Raw genomic sequence first — 14424 nt, 5'->3', positions numbered from 1 at the left:
ATACAATTGCTGCAGAGAAACACTAAAAGGGAGAAATAACAATATTTTGAGGTGTGGACAAAAAAAAATCTGGAATGGAGATGTTTAGAGGTGTTTATAGTAAGACAGAAGTATAATTTTTAAGGTTTTCTTTTAGGATGGCAGTACCAGAGGGCGTAGTGACAATTGCTGTTTTTATTGGGACAGCTTCTCTCAGTATAGAATTGTAACATTTCAGTAGTTTGACCTTCTGAAGGAGCAGAGGATGAAGCAGATGACTTTGTGATTTAGTCAGCTGTACTGTATTGTGTCCTCAAGGCAAGGCTTTGGGAGCTGTGGGGAGGCTTCTGTGAGGAGGTGCCAGAAGCCTCTCCCGTGTGTGACAGAGCCGGTGCCAGCCAAGACAGACCTGCCTGTGGCCGAGGCTGAGCCCATCTGTGATGGTGGCAGTGCCTCTGGGACAGTGGGGAACAGGGGAGGAAAAGCTGCACAACAGAGGCAGCAGTTCAAGAAGAGCAGTGAGAGCATGCAGAATTTCTTCATGCTTCTCTTTTAGTTCCTTATTTATTAAAATCTGAATCTTATTTTTTCAAGTAATCCGTTGTCCAAAGTTTTGGGGCGCAAGCACTACAAATTGTTAGGAAATGTGTGGGAAAAGGCACCGGTTAAAAACAAGTGGTGTGCAGGAGTCTTTTGGGGAGAGAACTGTAATTCCTCTTGTGGTCAGCAGCTGCTTTAATTTTTGATCCCTGGAAAGCTAGCTGCCTTTAAATGGTGCAAAGCCCCTGAGCTGTCTGTGTGATGTGTTCCATAGGGTTTCTCCAAAGACACTGGTAACATTCTGCACTAATGACATGCTCCTTGGCACGCTGATGGCAGGAGACAGCACCCTCTCCACCGTGACCCATGTTATTGTGGTGAGCATCCTGTGGTCTTTCATGTGGGGTGGGGCAATATGTATTGCCTTGGAAAATGAGGTCCTCATTTGTTTTATTTAGATTTGCTGAGCACTTCAGGTGTTTTTGTTTGGTAGAAGATGAATCAGCTTTAGAGACTTTCTGAGTCCTTAGAGTAGCATGATTGTTTTGTGGAGTTTGGTGTTTTTCTGCGTGTTTGTGTTTTTTCCTGTAAAAATAGTTTATTTTCATGGCAATGATTACTTGTGGAATCAGGAGGAGTGGAGAAAGACAGAAGTGTAAATTTTTCTGAACTTCCCCTGTCAGCAGCAAATCCTTAGGGAGGCTTACATGGATGTGGTTCAATGTGATTGTCTCAGAATTCCTGTTATCATTTGTTTTAGCATTACCAGGTTTTCAGTCCATTTGTTTGCCCAGAGTTTTCTAGATAATGTGGAGGCTAATGGCTAACAAATGATTCAGATGTGTTCATTTATGAGTATGCTAATATTCCTATTGTGGAATTTAATAAGGAAGGGGAACTAGAATGCTTATGGCAAGATTGAAGTCCTGAAGATTAAAAGATAAGTTTAGGTGCCTGCCTGTTTATCAAAGTTAAAAAGTCATGAGAATGATCTATGCATTCTTGATGTCAGCCTACAAGCCTTGTATTTTGAGTCCTTGTTTCCTTCATTCATAATAGAAATCAAAACAGAAGAATGACAAAGATGATGAATCAGTTAGGTGCCTTAATTTATAGGCTTTGTGTGGCTTTGACTTGTCTAAGCAATCTGTCTGTTTTTTCTGATTATGTGGTGTCATCCATTTCTTTAAATGCTCATCAGTGGTGAAGTGAGAATTTATGAAAATAAGATTTGTAGGATTTGTGGTTTGTGGCGTTTTCTTGAAATTTGGCTTCAAATACAAAATCAGAGAGGTCTCAGATATTCACTTTAGCCTCTAAAGTTAAGGTGCGTACAGCTTCAGCATGGCAACGCACTCAGCGCTGATAAAAACTTTTTGAAGTGGTTTTTTTTTTCCCTTATGGATAGTTTTTAAATAAAACCCTATTACTTAAACTAGACTTACACATTTTAAGGCCTCTGTAATGTGCCACCAAATCATGTATTTAATTTTTTTAGAAAAGTTTGTTTTTGTCAGAAGTTGTGATCCTGAATCTATGATGGTTTTTTGTTTCTTTTTTTTCCTTTTGTTGCAGGATGAAGTACATGAGAGGGATAGGTTCAGCGACTTCTTGCTAATAAAACTGAGAGATGTGCTGCAAACCAGCATAATTTAAAACTAATTCTTTCTGGTGCTGCTGTAGATACAAATCTCTTTATTAGGTATTTTGGAAGCTGCCCAGTAATACATAGTAAGTCTTGATCTTAACTCTTAAATCTGAGTATACCTGCCCTGAGACTCACAGATCTTACAAACTATTCTGAGTAAAGGCAGGTGCTGAATACACTGAGAGTTCCAGGAATCCTTGTTCTTTGTGTATTCAGGTTTCTTGTTTCTTGACTATTTGCACCTCGTTCAGAGTGAAGTGTTTTAGTCACTGGGAGTTCTGTACATGCAGGTACATCCTGCCCCCCTCCACTGTTAATTGAAGAAGTAGGAAGAGGTTATTGAAGTGCTGTCTTCATGCTGATACAGGACTTAGGAGCTACATGAGTGTGATACATATTAATACATTCCAGTAGAATCTCACTCTTCAGGCTTGGTGAAGGTTGTTACTGGTTACTGGATGAAACACAGCTAACTGTAGCTGTTCAGTTCAGAAATACAGGCTCAGGCAGATTGGGTTTCACATGAAAAAAGAATGACATGATTCTTTGATTTAAAGAAAATTAGTAGCCCTTCATCTAGGTGAATATTCCGAAAAGGCATCCAGTTTCTCTTCGTTTGTGTTCAGACTCAGTTACCTGCAGTTAGATTACATTCAAATGCAAAGAAAAGTTACCATTATTGCTGTTTTAACTTCATGTGACTGATCTTTAGTAGAGGCAAAATATAAATGTGTGGGAGATGGGGGGTTTTTGTGGGTTTGTGTTTTTTTTCCCCACGCTCCTGGCTTGAAGGTTTTTCTGCATGGGTGACCTGCTCTGGCACCTTGCAATCCTCTTACTTTTTCAACAATAATGTCCAAGTTTAATGTAAGCTGTTAAGCTTACATTACTTTACTTAATGTAAAGTAGCTTTTAAGAGAAATGCTTTATTTGACAATCAGGTAGACTCTCTGCATGTCAGCCTTTTTTAAAAAAATCTCAACAGTTTTAGGAAGTGGGATTGCTTACTGGTTTATTTTAACAAATGTTTGTGAGAGGAAACCTCTTTTTCCTAGGTTTTTTTTTTTTACAGATGGAAGTGTTTAGTTCCCAGTTTTGAATTTCTGCCTAGTAAAATAAGACTTGCAACTTATTGGAGACAGGAATCTGGAAATTACACATGCTTTCATGTTTTCTGAATTTTTTTTGCAAGCAAGAGCCTCAGTTGTGATTGTTGTGTGGCTTTCCAGTTTACTCTTTTTGCAGCTTCCTGTTCTTTCAGATCAGTCAATTTGTGTTGGAAATTCTGATGGCAATCTCTCCAGTTTACCACAGTGCTTGTGCTGGTTATGTAACAGGCCAATAACAATTGAAAAGATGGTTTCCCCCCTTTTTTTTTTGGTTTTTTTTTCCTTTTTTTGAGAATTTAAGAACTAAAAGAAGAGTCTTTGTCTGTTCATGTAATGTAAAAGGTTTGATTCTCCTTCAGCATTATGACTGACAAAATCCTGACCACAGAAACCAACATTTTGTAGCTGTGGATTGCTGTAGTACACAGAGCTTGTGCTCAGTGTTGGAAGGCTTCCTCTGTGACAGCTTCTAAAAGTGTGTGAATTGTGGATTGCTCCTTCTGAAGGAAAATCCGGAGTGATCCTGAGTCAGCTTAAGGGACAAGAAATCAAAATGCAGAGATTTGAATTCTTCATGCAAAAAGCATCCTTTAATGTCCACAGATAAGGTCTAGAAAACAGTCATGTTGAAAAAGAAATCAGGATAAATTATGAGAAGGGAGAGGCCACTGGGATGTCTCATGTGTCAAGAAGTATTCAGTAAAGAAAGCTCAGCTTTGCTGAATAAGTTGAGGACATGGAGATAAGGCTCCCTTCTCACATACTTCTGATCAAAAGAAAGTAGTTCAGTGCAAAGATGTACTGTCTCCGTGTGGAACCTTGCAAAAAGCTGTATTAATTGCTTATTAATTAATGAAATTTTAAATCCAGGTGGCAGGCTTACATGGCGAGTTCTTGTTTGTAGCCCTAAACAAAAACGGCTGTTCTCTTTTTCTCATTTAAAAAAATTAATAACTGTCAGTCTTATGAACATCTCCTGCTGTAACACTTGATAAAATTGAAGAGGTTGAGGAGAAACAAGGTGGCATTTTACTTTGGAAATGTTTTGTTTTGTATAATTCTGAGAAAAATAAACTCCAGTGAAGATAGTTTTTGAAAAAATGAATGCTGTAAGTGAAGCTAGTGAATATATAATCTTTTATGGATTTTTTTCTATTTTAGTCCAAGGGAGGCCTTTTGAAGTTAAAGAGTTGTTTCTGGAGGACATTTTACGAAGCACTGGGTATACAAACAAAGAGATGGTGAAGTACAAAGAAGAGAAGCAGCAAGGTCGGTGGACTTGTTAATTGTAAGGGTTGGCCATGAGAATCGTTGATTAATTGAACAAACAATTAACAGGATTCTTTTCTGTTAAAATTCCAAAGTCAGGAGATTAAATGAGATGTGATTAGATGACAGCAAGTATTTTTAAGCTCTTTTACATTACTGAAATAGTTTATGCAATTAATGAAAAAAAATCACTTTGATTTGGTGGTTGCATTCTTTTTTCTTTCAGTTGATAAATGTCATCTGTTTTCTAATTATTACGCTGTAGAGTTATAGAGAACTGGGGGCTGTGCCCACATGAATACTAAAGAAGCATAGGATGCTCTGTACCTTTGGGTGCAAACTAAAGTGCAGCTATTAAAGCAGGCAGGATTTTGTACAGTCTTGCACTAAATGGACAAGTTGTTGCCTTCAGTAACATTTTTCACTGCTTTCTTCAGGCATGGATGTATTTTTTGTGTTAACACTCTTGAGCTAAACATCATTGGTTTTCAGTTGATTAAGTAGATACTGCTTCAGAAGTTTTCCTGGCACCTGAAAGTAATGATCCCAGTGATTATTTAAAGAAATTAAAAAAAAAAAAAAAGCAAACCCCAAAGCTATAACATACAGTCCTAACTGGATATTTATCACAGTGCTCATCTCTGATCACTGGGGGCAGAAAGGTTCACTTAAGACACTGGTGTTTTCGAATGTTTCTTCCACTTGTGTAGAAAAATAAGTTGTTACGTGCAGGGACTGTCTCGCTTGTCTTCAGCATTCCATTTCTGGAAAAAGATCTGGGCTGAGATTGTGTGGAAGGTGATTACTTAAGGAAGACCCTTTGAATGCAGTAGTTTGAAATAATGGAGGCTTGGGGGGTGAAACACCAAAGTGGTGGGTTTTACCTCGTTCTTATAGCCCTTGTTTGCAGTGTGCACTTTGGGTACCCTTAAACATGTCATTTACGTTGGACTGGTAGTAGCATTCTAGATTAAATAAGAGAGGTTGAATAGGTAAAACTTGGACCTGCTGGAACTGTCTTTTTTAGTAGAAAACAATGGATAATAAAGATGACTCAAACTTTCTTGGGGAATATTTTGCATTCTAGAAGAGAAACAGAAGTACACTCTTGCTGAGTGGTGTTCAGCTCAAGACAACAGTAACAAAAGGACATCTCGGAGACAAAAATCGGTTCCAAGGGCAAATGAGGAGTACAAATGGTTGGATGATGGTGGTGACACAGTATTTAATCAAGTGGTAAGTTTTTTCTTTAGTTGGAAGAGACATTTATATTTGTGTTGTATTACTAGCCATTTAAAATCTGTTTTCTACAGGTAGTTCTGTAGAGTCTTTGGGGATATTAACCTATTTTAAAGATTACTTGATTGGGGTGAACTGCTGTAGCTGAAGTGTGCTCTTCAGTTAGGGTGGTTGTACACAGCTTTTCCTCAGATCAAATGGCTCGACTGCCATTGTGTTAGTACTTGCATCTGACAAAATCAATGCATTGATACCTGAGTGCTGGATTTCTGGTTGCTGCTGGGAAAAATTACCATTCAAATTCTTTGTGGGTAATGTATGAGAATGAAGACAACTCTTGGAAGAGACTAATCTTTCAGTATTGTTTTTTATCTTCAGACTGAAAAAGATGTGAATTGCCTTGAACCGTGGATAGTAAAAGAAATGGATTCCTGTCTTTCTGACATCTGGTTGCATAAAGATACTGATTTGTTTGCTCAGGTGTTAAATCTTATTTTAACTGAAAATGTCAGTGGTAAGTTTCATGTGCTATTACATGAGAAAAAAGCAACCTCAACTTTACTTTGATTTTTATGGCTACTTTTCTCTCCAGTTTCAAATGTTGTTACCTTTACATTCTGATGCCTACTGAAAAAATGGATGGGGCTAGCAGAATTAATGAGTTGTTTAGTTAGTTGATGATGTTGTTTTCAAGTATTGACAGAAGTGTGTTTCTAAAAGAGTGTGGAATTGACATGAAGTGACTGCAGAGATAAAGTGAGGAAACAAATTCTCTTTGGGCTGGAATTTGAAAGCAATATTTGTACTATATTTAGATGAAGAAATAAGATTTCTATGGGGTTTGCTGGATTTTTTTGTTTTACTTCTCAGTTGATTATAGGCACAGTGAAACTGGTGCGACTGCTCTGATGATTTCTTCAGGGAGAGGCTTTTTGAGTCAAGTAGAAGAGTTGATCAGCATGGGAGCAAGTATCCACTGCAAATCATCTAATGGCTGGTAAAAACAGAGAAACCGAAAGATAGATTTATTTGTCAATACAGGAGAAAGAAAGAAAATTCTTTAACATCTAAATTAATTTGCTAACTTATCACACTGCTGTAAGAACTGTAGATTTTGACAGCCTAAACAGTTTCTAACTCCTGTTAATCACATTGTTTTCTGTAAATTCTAAATGGAATTCTTAATTACATGGTCTTGATTATGAGCTATAAACTTTGTTTCAGTCGGTCTTATTTAAGACACTGCTTAGCAGAACAACTGTAATCTACTGAATTGGACCAAAATGTTTGGCAGTTTGTATTTTCATGGAGTTACCTATATCAGAAGATCTTTCTGTTACGTTTCTAAATATGTTGTAGCATGTAAAAATATTTGTGAATCTGTAGAAGCTCAAGTTCTGTGGTCATGGAGTATGTCTTCATCTAAGCAGGGAAGTACAGTTTGTAACTGTAGTATGGAATGATAAGAATTAGGATTCCAGGGGTCTGATATCTGGTACTAACATTTGAAAAACTTGGGAAGAAATGCAGTTTAAAGGTGTAAAACAGTGAAGTGCATTGTGAGGAGGACAGCTTCTGAAAGACCTGAAATAGCCAAATGTTAAGCCTGGGGTGTGACTTTTGGAGATGACTTCAAGGGTACTGCAAACAGGCAGGTCTGATCTCTGCACGTTGTTGTGGGCTTTTTAAAGGAATGGCACCTCCTTCCTCCTCATTTCCTTGTGCATGTTTGCCGGTGCTCCTGTGTACAAGGACATTCTTTTGTGGTAAAGAACTGTAGTTACCTAAAAGTCAGATAGCTGTTAACACCTATTTCAAATGGGAAGTTGAAGATCCAGCAATAACTGAGAGATAACTGAGAGAAATGGGTACAAAAGTCTGGTGTCAATTGCCTCACCTGATGTGCTCTTCATCTTCATCTTTTGAAGTGAAAAATCTAATGAAACGACTTGTGCAACTCTTTCAGGATGGCTGTGGACTGGGCTAGGCACTTTGGACAGACAGAGGTTGTTGATCTGTTGGAATCCTACAGGTAAGCTGTAGCAATTTTGCAGAAGGAGTTGTATATGATAGTGATGGGGAATTTGAGGTTTGTGTTCTTTTAATCAGAACAGGTTTTAGCTTTTCATGCTGTAAAATCTGGACTGAATAGCAATACCTTTTTTTTTAAGAATAAGAATTTCAAAACCAAATAAGTTTGTACTCAGTATCGTATTGTTTATGTTTGCACAACTTGCTAATTGTATGCTATGTGCCATTTTCTTTTCACATGCTTACTTTGCAAACAAATCTGTCATGTGTTTTTATCTGTATATTTTTTATACTCAATAGGCATGTTAAAGAAAATTGACAGAAGTAACGTGTACACTAGGCCATTCAAGAATGCTTTTCTGATTAACTGACAGTTATCATAGTTGAGGTAGTGTTTTGTAAAGATTATATTTATTATAATTTCTCTTAGTGCAGTTTCTGCTAGTGGGAAATTTTTGGAGAATACGTATCTCTTAAATATTTTTCCTTGAACAGATGAACGAGAAGTATCTTTACACTTTCATTTGCTTATGGTTCTGTTTCAATGAAGTTGAAGAAACCTAAAGTTAGCACTAATAAATGAAGGGGCATCCTTTGTTGGGTTAACATTGAAATCAGTGAACAGCAATAGTATGGTGGTTCCCTTCTGCTACACTTCAGCATTAGAATTCAAGACCAATAGTCGTGTTGGTCCTGATCTAAGTTTGAGCTGATGGCTCAATGCAAACCCGAAGGGGCAGCCTTGACTCTGGTGTATTTTTCTGTTACAGCGCTTCATTTGCATTTGGAAATCTGGATGAAAGTTCCCTGGTCCAAAATAGTGGTAGTGACCTTAGTGCAGAGGACAGAGAACTACTGGCAGCTTATCATCACAGTTTTGATGATGAAAAAGTGGATCTGGATCTGATAATGCACTTACTTCACAGCATCTGTCATAGTTGTGATGCAGGTAGGTAAATACCCAACCAGCTGTTGTGGCTTTGGCTTCTGATGAATCGTGCTCTTCTTTCAGCAATCCCCAAACGTTAAAACCTTCTGAGTGCTAGTCGACATGTATTTGAATTTTCTGCTTAACTTTGCAAACCCACTTCCTTTTTTAGGAGCAGTTTTAATATTTCTTCCTGGGTATGATGAGATAGTAAGCCTCAGGGACCGCATTCTTTTGGATGACAAGAGATTTGCTGCTAATGCTCACAGGTAAAACCTTTAGTTGCTGTGGCTTTTCATTGCTTCTTTTAAGGAGCCTTAAAATGTTCCTTTTGTCTTGCATTAGATACCAAGTTTTCATGCTTCATTCAAGTGTGCAGACTTTGGATCAGAAGAAAGTGCTTGAAACTCCACCTTTTGGCATCCGCAAAATTGCAAGTATTAGAGGACTTTGTCCGATGCTACAATGATCTGTTTTGCCTTTGCTTTTACAGTGACTCTAGTTTTGGTGGTTTTGTTTTTTTTGCTTTGCAGATTCTTTCTACTAATATTGCAGAAACCAGCATAACAATCAATGATGTGGTGTTTGTCATTGACTCAGGCAAGGTGAAAGAGGTAGGATTGCCTTAAATTTTCCTAGTGCAATTCTAAAACACACAGTGCATAAACTTTGGGGAACTTGGTTTTTTTTTCTTTTTACTTTACATGAAAATGAAAAAAAGCTTTTACATGCTGAGATCTACTGCCTGTCAGGCAACAGTCCTCGCTGAAAAGTTTCAACATCCATTTGTTTGAAGACAAATACTGTAAATAGCTAGCTGTCTAAAAAAACCTTGTAAAAGCTAATCTAGGTTGATGTATTAATGGATCTCTCTCTTTTGCAATTTAGTATTTCTGCTGGATTTTTAAAACAAGTCCTCAGTTTAGACCACCACCTTCCTGAGACTTAGAGAGCACTGGGAGTTCCTTTTGTCCTACTATTGTATCAAGTCCAAAAATAATCCATGAAGTTTTTAAGCAGTTTTTTTTGCTGTGTTCAGTGCCCGTTCCTAATTACTTGTTCAAGAAAAGTGAGAACACACAATGAGGCAATTTAAGACCTAGTGTACAGCTTTGAAAATGAAATTGGATTTCTTAGGTGATATGCACACCAAATTTCTGAGGTTCTCATAAAGTGTTTTTTTTTGTAATTGTACATCAGTCTTAAGAAAACAAGTAAGTAATTTCCAAGTGAGATAAAAAGGAAAACTTTATTTGGTATAATAATGTAGTTTTACCTGCTTTGTGATATCTCAGAACACAGATTTGACATAGCTTTTACTGACTTGCAATTACCTATTGACTAGAAAATGGTGACTTTCACAAACTGTGGAGCATTAAGGTACTACAAAGGAGATACCATCATAAATTCACTTGAAACTGAGAAGGTACCTTTGTTGCAGAAGCTACTGTATATCTATTAGTGCTTCATACTTTTTAGAAAACTTCTGTTGGTAATCTAAATAACTAGTAACTTTTATTTCATGTACCCTATTGAGTTTTCAGTTTATATTCCTTTCTTTGTTTTTCTAGAAGTCTTTTGATGTGCAGAGTCGTGTTCCAGTGCTAAAAATGGGGTGGATTTCAAAAGCCAGTGCTGTCTAGAGAAAAGGCAGGTAATAAATGCCTCATACTGGTTTCCATTTTGCAGATATCCACAATCTGTGTTTCGAATAAAGCACACAATGTAGTAACTGTTTCTAGCCTAGTCCAGTGTGTAGGGTCAGTATGTATTTCCTTGGAATAATTTCCCAAGTTGTAGAAGAGTGATGCTCAGGCATTTCCCAAAAGTCTGGGTTGTTTTCCCCCCATTAATTTGTTCTCCTTCCTCTTTCTCCCATGTAGCACCAGCAGTCACAGTGTCCAGTGGGGTGTTTTCACATCTTGTCTGTGGGCAGAGGACTGCCTGTTTCACTTTCTCCAAGCTATCCATGACTTAACAGGCCATGATTATATTCTTCCCAACACTGCGGGTGAGGGCTCAGAAGTTTGTGTAGCAACAAATGCCTGTTTAATCAGTCATACTGGCATTAAGCTGCACATTTGCACATAGATGTATATCAATGAGAGAGCTGGCTGTCTCTCATTCACTCACAAGTTATTTAATCTTTATTCTGCCTTTTACTCCAAGCATCACTTCTGTTTGGGGGATGTGAGAGGAAACAATAAAGTTTGCAACTGATTCCTTACAACAAAGGATGATTGAGATTTGGACTGGTCTTAAGTTAGCAAAAACCCCACAGCACTTTACATTAGATAAGCCTTGTTTTTCTTTCTCCAGATTTCTCAGTGGTGGGTTAAAATTACCATAAAAAATTGCCACACTCTCAAAGAAAACTCACGATTGGAACACTCTCACTTTGCGTGTGACTGACAACACTGTCTTCATAGAACTGCTTCTTCTTTTCCATTCTGAGTTTCTGTGTCTGTCTGTTGGCTTTAGGTTTTGTTTTTAGAAAGAAATCCTCATTTTCACCACTTCCCATATTTTATTTTCAAGGGCTGGGCGCTGTCAGCCTGGAGTCTGCTTTCGTCTCTTCAGCAGGCTGCGATTTCAGAATATGTTGGAATTTCAATCTCCAGAACTTCTAAGAATGCCGCTTCAGGTGCATGTTCAGTTAGAAACTGTAACTTTAAAAAATACAATGTCCTCAAACCATACTATTAATTGCAACAAATCATGGGTTTGGGGTTGTTTCCAAATCTTGGTAATCTTTTTTGTTCTGCCTTTTACCTTGCAGGAGATTTGTTTGTACACAAAACTTCTGACTCCAATTAATTGTCCAGTTGTAGACTTTCTTATGAAAGCTCCAGATCCGCCGCCTGCTGTAACTGTGAGAAATGCTGTGCATATGCTTAAGGTCAGAGAAGGAATAGGTTTAGATGGTAATTGTGTTTGATCCCAAATTTGTGGTGTAGCAGTCTGTCTTACTGACTTCAGTTTGTACTGAAGCCGTTTTTAATTACCTAAGGATGTTCTGAGTTTTTGTTTATTGTCTGTTTTCATTTTGTGTGTGGAGATGTGGTTTTCCATGTCAAGGGAAGAGAGTGCTTTGAAGTCTTGTCTCTGTTAATAGTTTCACTTGCTTTTTTAGTGTTTGGAAACAAGTCTAGTTAATGTCCAGTATTCACATCCTTTCTGCTTTCTCTGTAAAGTGATTTTGTCCACCATACCCGTCCCCCTCTCCTTTGTTTGTTTGTTTATAAACAGACCATAGATGCCATGGACCCTTGGGAAGATCTCACTGAGCTTGGTTATCACCTCACTGAATTGCCTGTAGAGCCACACCTCGGTAAAATGGTGTTGTATGCTGTAGTTCTGAAGTGCCTGGACCCCGTTCTGACCATTGCCTGTGCTCTTGCCTGCCAAGACCCTTTTGTGCTGCCCACGCTGGCCTCCCAAAAGCGAGCAGCCGTGCTGTGCAGGAAGCGTTTTGCTGCCGGGACGTTCAGTGACCACATGGCCCTGCTCAGGGCTTTCCAGGTAGAATTTCATTTCAGAGAGTTCTGATCACAGCACACCAGCCAAGCAATGCAAATGTACCAAGCCACTTGGATGTAGAGTGGTGGACTGTGCTTAAGTCCTCGGAGAAGACTTTCTTTTTGCCTAGTGGCTTTCCTGGGTATTGGACTCATAAATTTGTGAGGGAACCCTTTTTGTAGTATGTTTTGTTGATATTTTCAAACCTTATAAAATTCTAAATGTTCTAACCATGTGCCTCTTTGTATCCTACTACACTGAACTTCAAATCATGATCTTAATGTAATGATCTTTATTTCTTGTTTTAACTTGACATAATCATCATTCTAGGGAAAACATAAAGAGAATCTAATTCTTGAGCAGAAAAAGGTATCTCGTTTGATACATTAACTTTTGGAGTGGGTTTTGCATTTTATTGACATAAATGTAATCTTTTTGAAAAAATGCACTTTTAGTTTAAGCCCTTCAAATTAATAGGCAAATGTACAAACGTTGTCAGGCATGGCAGAAGGCCCGCAGTGACGGCTGGGAGAGAGCCTTCTGTGAAAAGAACTTCGTATGCCAAGCCACAATGGAAATCATTGCAGGAATGAGAACACAGTTGCTTGGCCAGCTTAGAGCCTCAGGTAAAGAAGTTGGAAACAATTTTAACCTTGTTTTAAAGTCAGGCATTTAGAAATTGTAACAAAAGTCATGTTCACTGGTGTAATTTTCCTTACTTAATTTGAAATACACCTCCATGTACACATTCATGCAGGGTATGGTGTAGATGAGGAAGTGTGGCTGATCTAACTGAAAGCACCCTCATCTCCACATGCCACTGCATTTCATGTTTTAATAAATTATTCCCAGAGGAAATGTCTTTAAATTGTAGAAAATAGCGATATTCTGTGTTAGTATGAAACCCCTTATCAGGAAGGATTTCAGTGTAATGGTTTCTTCTTGCTGCTGTTAAGGTTGGCAGTGGTGAAAAATGAAACAAATAAGTCGTTTATTTCACCTTTAGTTTCTAACTCCTTTTGAGAACCAAAGAGAAGCTAACGTGGCGCTGTTTTGTCTTTTTCATTTGTCAGGTTTTGTGAGAGCCAGAGGAGGCGCTGATATTAGAGATGTTAATGCTAACTCTGAGAACTGGGCTGTGATTAAAGCTGCCTTAGTGGCCGGGATGTATCCCAATCTGGTGCATGTAGACAGAGAAAGCCTGCTGTTGACTGAACCAAAGGAGAAGAAAGTGCGATTTCATCCTACCTCTGTTCTTGGCCAGTCTCAGTATAAAAAGGTAAAATCACTTGGAATTCATAGTTCAAAAAACACAGCACTAAAATCTCTCCCATGTTTTAGAAATGTCTTTTCCTAGTTTTCAGTACGTTAAAAGCACTATGGGCATTTAACACTACAGCTTTAGAAAATAGTGTTCTACTCAGCTGAGAGAGAATTGAAATTGTTTCATTTTTCCATTGTTTCAATTAGTCCTTTCTCTAGATGGAACAAGGCAAAATGGTAAAAAAACCGCCCGAGTTATAAAATTGTTTTAAAGATATAATGCTCCCTACACTTAAAAGCAAGTTTTTCTCTGAAACTTTTTTTTTAACATTTCTTTTTAAAGCAAAATATTTTGTTTTTTGATGGTAGGATAATTTGTGAATCTGGTTGAATTCTCTCACGCTTTTTTATTTGCATGTATATTTTTATATGTATCTAATTATACATGTATTTATTTCTCAAAATACAGAATCATAGAATGGTTTGGGTTGGAAGGGGCCATAAAGCTCATCTCATTCCAACCCCTGCCACGGGCAGGGACACCTTCCACTAGTCCAGGTTGCTCAGAGCCCCCCCAGCCTGGCCGTGAACACTGCCAGGTTGAGGCATGCACAATGTCTGTGGATAAAATGAGAGATACGTTCAAATTTACATTCATTACAGGTAGAGGGTATAATAGCCTGGTCTTACCTGCTCTTGCACAGATTGCCCCAGCAAATGGACAAGCTGCAGCCATCCAGGCCCTCCCTACAGACTGGCTTATATACGATGAAATGACGGCAGCTCACAGGACAGCAAACATCAGGTGCTGCTCTGTTGTGACACCTGTCACCGTGTCCCTCTTCTGTGGACCAGCCAGACTGCCAAGTAATGCCTTGCAGGCATCTTCATCCTTTCGA

The sequence above is a fragment of the Vidua macroura genome, chromosome Z, assembly GCF_024509145.1.
Source record: "Vidua macroura isolate BioBank_ID:100142 chromosome Z, ASM2450914v1, whole genome shotgun sequence".
NCBI lineage: Eukaryota > Metazoa > Chordata > Aves > Passeriformes > Viduidae > Vidua > Vidua macroura.
Note: the sequence above shows the minus strand (reverse complement) of the source record.